Genomic DNA, 7,338 nt, shown 5'->3' with positions numbered 1-7,338 from the left:
CTCGGAAGACAATGCCATAGTGTGCACAACTCTGCGCTCGCGCAAGCGCCGATCAATCTGATTGGCCAGAGACATAGAATCACTCAGACCAGCAGGCGTAACATCTTTAAGGGCTTCAGAAAGACCCTTTCTGAAGATTGCTGCCAGAGCATCCTCATTCCATTTAGTGAGCACAGACCATTTTCTAAATTTCTGGCAGTATAATTCTGCCGCTTCCTGACCCTGACATAGGGCCAACAAAATTTTTTCTGCATGATCCACAGAATTAGGTTCGTCATACAATAATCCGAGCGCTAGAAAAAATGCGTCTACATTAAGCAATGCCGGATCCCCTGATTCAAGGGAGAATGCCCAGTCCTGAGGGTCACCACGCAGCAGAGAGATGACAATTTTAACCTGCTGAATGGGATCACCAGAGGAACAGGGTTTCAAAGCAAAAAACAATTTGCAATTATTTTTAAAGTTCAAAAACTTGGATCTATCCCCAAAAAACACATCAGGAGTAGGAATTTTAGGCTCTTAAGCCAGAGTCTGGACAACATAATCTTGGATACTCTGTACTCTTGCAGCAAGTTGATCCACACGAGAAAACAAACCCTGAACATCCATGCCAGCACCAAAATCCTGAACCACCCAGAGATTAAGAGGAAAAAAAGACCAAACAGACTGCAGAAAAAAAATGGCTCAGAATTTTTTTCTCCTTCTTTTGAGATGCATTTAATTCATTTTTAGCCAGTTGTACTGTTATGACCTGGTGGTTAAGGAGCAACATGGGATGTGCTCTGGAGGAGGTGGTACCTGTACTGACTGCAATTCCTGAGCTTAACACACACACTAGAAGTAGCCGTGGGATGTTCCTGTCACTCCCTAGACACTTCGTCACAGCCGGAGGATTAACTACCCCTAAAGATAGAAACAGGAAAGCTATCTTGCCTCAGAGAAAATCCCCAAAGATTAGACAGCCCCCACAAATATTGACTGTGAGCGGAGAGGGAAATGACATACGCAGAATGAAACCAGGATGTAGCAAAGGAGGCCACTTCTAGCTAGATAGATAGAACAGGACAGAATACTGTGCGGTCAGTATAAAAAACTAGAGAAATCCACCACAGAGTTTACAAAAATCTCCACACCTGACTAAAGGTGTGGAGGGTAAATCTGCTTCCCAGAGCTTCCAGCTTAACTGAAATAATCCATACTGACAAGCTGGACTAGAAAAAACATAGAAAGTGCAGAACGATTAAGTCCACAAAAAGTGGACTGCAAAAGAACAAAGCAAGGACTTATCTTTGCTGAACTGGTCAGAATATCAGGGAAATCCAAGCAGAGATGTGAATCCAAGCAGGAACCATTGACAACTGGCACAGGCTGAAGGATAGAACCAGGTTAAATAGCCGAGCCAGAAAGACAATCAGTGGAAGCAGCTGCTGACTGGTAATTCCAAGGAGCAGCAGTACCACTTAAAACCACCGGAGGGAGCCCAAGAGCAGAACTCACAAAAGTGCCATTTACAACCACCAGAGGGAGCCCAAGAGCGGAGTTCACAACACTATATGTAATTTTGTGACTAAGACCAAGTGCAAACAATGACGCCAATCTTAATGAGTGGTTTGCACCTTTTTAATGAATTTAGCACTTTTTTGAACAGCTGTGTGCTACTGATAGTCACTGACAGAGATGTATGCCAACCAGGGACTGTAATTTACACCACCGTTTGGTCCAACTTATGATGAATTTTGGGGGCCCGCTTGTCCATGACCTGTCCTGATTGAGTTCTACCTACTTTACAGAAAATTGACAGTGTTGACTGGGACGGTTGCAAAATTGTGAAAGTCTGCAGAATTTTTGAGCAACTGAGTTGCGCTAAAATTTTGCAACATTTCAAGCTGCTTTATGCCAGAATTCTGATACAAACTGCTTGCGAAATCAGGCCCTAAATCTATGCATTTAGCCAAATGTATATGATGGGAAAAGCAACAGGTGTACACTTTAATCTTTCCATAGACCCACATTCATCAGATGGAGGCCAGAAGAACAAATTTATACTGTTGCCTTGAAATATTGGGGTTCTGGGTTGAAATACAACCATTATCTGCATGGATTTTATAAATGAACCATAATCTGCTCCCAAACTTTGAAAAGGCACACATAGGTTGACCCTAGAGTCTAAGATGGTTAAAGGGGATATTCGGCCTTAGGCTACAAGTCTGCAGTTACTCTAAATGACTGCGGACTTGTGAATCCTCATGCTGTGAGGATTCTCCAGTGCCGTTTCTGGGAGTTGGAAGGCGCATGACCACAAGTATGTGATTTGCATACAGGCAGTTACTTTCCAACTAGAAGGGCATGGCCTCTCTCAATGCAAGTGTACTGAGCAAGGCCAGACACAGTCTAGTTGGAATGTGGCTGGAAGTATGCAAATTGCAGATTTGTGGTCACATGACTACCCTCTCCTGGCAGTGGCACCGGAGAATCCTCACAGTGCGCAATGTGCTCACTGTGAGGATTCACAGGTTTGCAGACACGTAGACTAACTGCAGACTTGTAGCCTTAGGCCGGATAAACCCTTTAATCTAAATTGTGATCCCCTGTAAAGTAAATACAAGCTATACATCCATTTTGTTATGCCTATGTGTTGCCATATGCCAAGAAAAGCATTCAAGGTTCTTTATAAAAAAAAATCCACTTGACGTAATTATGCCCTCATGTATATATTGTACTGCTATGCACATGTCCTTCATAAATAAAACCACTAATGGGCCAAATACATCGGTTTGTGTTAATACTTGTTTTTCTTCTCACACCTTCACCTTCTTACAAGTTTAAGAGAATTAATTATATGGCTGGATTGAGCTTAGTGCATAAAACTTTACACCATGTAGTTATTATTTGTTCTCTTGGGTTTTTCTTAAATCTAGAAGACTGTTGTTCAGGATTTGTGCGTCTATCAGTTCTCTTTATCCCATGTATGGACCTCTGGTGGATTTAGTCAGTACCGTGTCTGAATTTTATGGATATATGCTGGAGACGGTTTTCAATTTGGGGTGGTGTTTACTATTTAGTACGTGTTTGGCCTTTCCTTAAACTAAACAAAGTGTTGACTATTTGCAAACCTAAAATATATGAAGCCAAGGCCTAGAAATTACAAGAAAGTAGAAACATTGCATGATAAACGACATTGACTTGAGAACAATTTTGAAACAAATATTTATTTGGTAGATGTATAAGTTTGTGCAGGCTTGAACTGGTCCACAGGGATACAGGTGAATCCCCTGGTGGTCCCCCCTACAAGAGTGTGTGCAGGTTTGTACTGGTCCACAAGGATACAGGTGAATCCCCTGGTGAGCCCCCATTCAAGAGTGTGTGCAGGCTTGTACTGATCCACAGGGGTACAGCTGAATCCACTGGTGGGCCCCCCTGCAGGAGTGTGTGCAGGCTTGTACTGATCCACAGGGGTACAGCTGAATCCACTGGTGGGCCCCCCTGCAGGAATGGACCCTGTTATATGAGCAGTAGTTGGCACAATAGACTTTCTACAGACACAGCCAGAATGTCATCAATCATTTATTTATCAAAATATCCTATATATTATTATACAGAAGCACATGTACATTTGTGAATGAGGGTAATGTAACATTTGCATGTAGCTGAACAGTGGGACCCCAGAGTTAATGTTACTGGTGAGCTTTTGAATCTCAGTCCAACACAATGTATGTGTATAAACATTACGATATGTCACAGTTTGCATGTTTATCACATGTTCGAAGATTATGATGCCAAAACGTTAGGTGTTTCCATTATTTTGTCCAACCCCTGTATATACATATACAGTGGGTAAAATAAGTATTGAACAAGTCACCAATTTTCTAAAAAAATATATTTCTAAAGGTGCTATTGACATGAAAGACCGTCAAATTCCACCAGAGCAGCGATGAGGGTTTTATCAGCTGAGTAATAATATTTTATGACATTTCCTCTGATTAGTTTTTTTTTTAAATCCCACAAAAACCCATATAAAAACCTTAAGATCTGACTAGAATTAGAATTATTAGGTATGTCATACAGGATGCAAGTTTAGAATGTATTGTAAAAGTTGGGATTTTATAAATTTCATTTATTTTGATTTTAAGATTTTCCCTTATATTATGTATTCTGTTACAAGCTTAAAAAACTCCCAGTTCAAAACCAATTCTAAAAAACAACCCAATGCATAGAATAAATAAGAATACTGATCACAGAGAATCTTTTTTAATTGAATAGACATCCTTTAAGTTTGATTATTGTGAATGGAAATAGCGTTGCCAAACATATTTCCCAAGCATCAAAGAGCTTGTGTTACTAATTATTTTTCACTAAATTGTTTAGCTGCAGTGTAATCAGCTAACCATTGTGTGCGCTGGTCCATCAAAGTGTGCCAGAGGCGAACACGTGGAGAGGTCCAGTCAGTGACTTGTGCTCCTTGGTCATTAAAAATGTACAAAGGTCAAAATAAGGAAACAGCTTGCATGTGGTCTGCAGGTGTCTCCCCGAAACACAGGTAGCCCCCGAGCAACAGCAATAATAATGGAAAGTTTACATGATGCCTAATGTCATTCCTGACGTAGATCAGGAGGGTCATCAGGTTGTAAAAGAGAATTTGCCATAAAAAGCACATTCCTTCACCACTTTCAAATATCGACAGAATTTCAGTGTTCAATAGTGGCTGGACACTCACCAATGAGGACAGGTTTTAAAAACCGTGGGGCAACAGAAGACCTTCTAAAGATTAAAGATGACTGCTTGGGCAACTGTCGCCATAACCTTATAAAACAAGCACATTAAAAAGGAGAAAAATAAAGGCTGGTACCAACTGAAAATGCAGACAAAGGTGCAACTAAATACACACTGTAAACCACACATGTCAAACTCTGGCCCATGGGCCAAATCTGGCCCCCAGGTCGAGTGTATTTGTCTCTCTCTCCACCATAATTTTCCTTCGGCATCTGACGACTCAGCACAACGAGCATGATTCTGTCATTACAACGCTGTGCAGATGCTGTGCGGAGCAATGTGGAGGATCAGAAGATGCACTGCAGAGACCAAAGTAAAGGGGAGACTAAGAGAGGTGAGTTTTTATTTTTTATGTGGGGCCCATTATACTATATGGAGTACTATGTGGGAGTCATTATACTGTATGGAGCACAATGTGGGGGCGATTATACTGTATGGAGCACTATGTTGGGGCCATTATACTATATAGAGCACTATGTGGGGGCCATTGTACTGTATTGAGGACTGTGTGGGGATTACAGTTGGGGAATCATACTGTATTGGGTGTCACCATACTCTGCCGGGGAAGTTGAGGGTGGGGGGTACAGTACGGCCATCATACGGTGCATTTGGAGGGTGGTTCGTGGAACAACCCCTTTAAGTTTGTTTTCAAATTTAAAGGTTCATTGTTATATTTGATGACAAGGAAAAACGTCCTCAATTGTAGTCATTTTAAAAAAAATAAATATCAAGGTTGGCCTGGGATTTTGTCCAAGCTTTTAATTTTGGTCCTTTGTGTATTTGAGCTTGACATTCCTGCTGTAAACTAATACCAAGGCATAAATATAATAAAGCAGTTTGTATAAACAGAAATGTGGACACTAATATTCATATATCGAACAAAATGCTGTACATCAGCTCATTCTCAAGTACGACCACTGGGTTATCATCTCAATTCGCAGCTTTCATAAGACCTCTAGCATCTTCAGTGTTCCAGGGTCTCACCACCTTCAATCCAGGACAGTGTCCGTACCAGGGCGCAAAGCTTTGGGAGTGCTGGGCAGGAACGTCGGCTGACGAGCCATTGGGACCCTGGAACACAATGGGGACAGGCACCAGGCTCGTGTACATGTAATAGGTTTTAGCAGCAGAGTTAATGACTTGATCTATGGCTTGCATGGAGAAGTTGAAAGTCATAAACTCACAGGTTGGCCTCAACCCGGCCATAGCAGCACCAACAGCAATCCCAGCAAATGCCATCTCCGATATTGGAATGTGCATGATTCTTTTATCACTGTACTTTTTCCAAAGACCTCTGCTGATCTGTATGCTCCATCGTGCTGAGCGACTTCCTCCCCCAACAGAAACATCTTCTCATCTCATTCCAGCTCTTCATTTAAAGACTGGTTTATAGCACCTCGCATGGTGACCTGGAGGGAAGCGGGCGAGCTCCTGTGGAATCCTCTCTGGAGGATCTCGGATACATGGCTCTTCCCCCCGCAGATCAGTCTCCTTAGCGCCGCCATCTTTCTTCTGTCCTCTGACAAGACTATATCACAGAAAATGTATAGTCTTATAAAATATTATTATTACTAATAAAACATTCAAATACAAACATTTAAAAAATGATTAAAACATATGTAATGGTATTACATAAACCCAATCAAAGAGGATGATGTATTAAACTTTGTAGTAATTGTAATAATAGACCCATCAATAGAGATGAGCAGATCTGCCAAAATATGAATTTGCCAAATCACATGTATTTTCCCCAGAAATTTGATTTGCAGCAAAGTTATTATCCGTTAATTGAATGTCCATTATTATGCTGTAGGGTCTCACAAGACTCAAGAGAATAATAAACGTCTGACCCTCTTCTTCCGCTGTCACATTTTCGACTTGTTCACTCTAGGCTGGGACTTCCGGACATGACCAGGCCTCAAAGGCCACTGTATGTTGCACACCCATCAAGTAACGACATGTGACGATTGAATGCCAGTCAGCAAGTTTTGTTTTTACTTTTTTAAGCTTTTGCTGGCTGTCTACGATTTGGCAAAATGGTGGACAGCCAGCTGACATTTTGCTGAATTTGCTTGAAGCAAAATCACAAAAATCTCAAAAATGCAGATTTTTTTTTAATATATTCAAGTAGAATTCAATTCCACTCAAAAAAATGTGCCTAATGTTACCCACTACACCAGCTTAGACTAGGGTTACAGTATATAACACTTTTGGTAGGAGACATACAGTTTGCAAAGCTGCATTACTACATTGTATAAAATGTAGAGATCATTGAATATTTTATCATTCGAATTTGCCAGGTTCGTTGAATTTTTCACAAAGTTAAATTGACATTGAATCAATTCCCTGTGAATTGTAATACTATAAAATTGCTCTGAAAAGATGTGAGAAACACTCTGAGGTCTATTAGGACTGTATCCAACCCCTTTCAAGTTCTTTAATACAAACAGAGCCTTAGAAATGTCAAAGCGATCTAACCATAGAAATGGATGGAAACCGATAGTAACTAACAGACTATTTAATAACACAGCACAAAGACAGACTTTTCATGTTTCTTACAATTAAAAA

At 40.8% G+C, this 7,338-nt stretch overlaps 1 pseudogene; it reads right to left on the bottom strand.

Moving 5' to 3' along the window:
* Nucleotides 1-5,542: 5,542 nt before the first annotated feature.
* Nucleotides 5,543-6,275, bottom strand: LOC143787927 (pyruvate dehydrogenase E1 component subunit beta, mitochondrial pseudogene; annotated as a pseudogene).
* Nucleotides 6,276-7,338: the final 1,063 nt, after the last annotated feature.

This window comes from Ranitomeya variabilis, chromosome 8, assembly GCF_051348905.1.
Source record: "Ranitomeya variabilis isolate aRanVar5 chromosome 8, aRanVar5.hap1, whole genome shotgun sequence".
NCBI lineage: Eukaryota > Metazoa > Chordata > Amphibia > Anura > Dendrobatidae > Ranitomeya > Ranitomeya variabilis.
The sequence above is the reverse complement of the archived record's forward strand: the minus strand, read 5'-3'. Positions and strand labels throughout refer to the sequence as shown.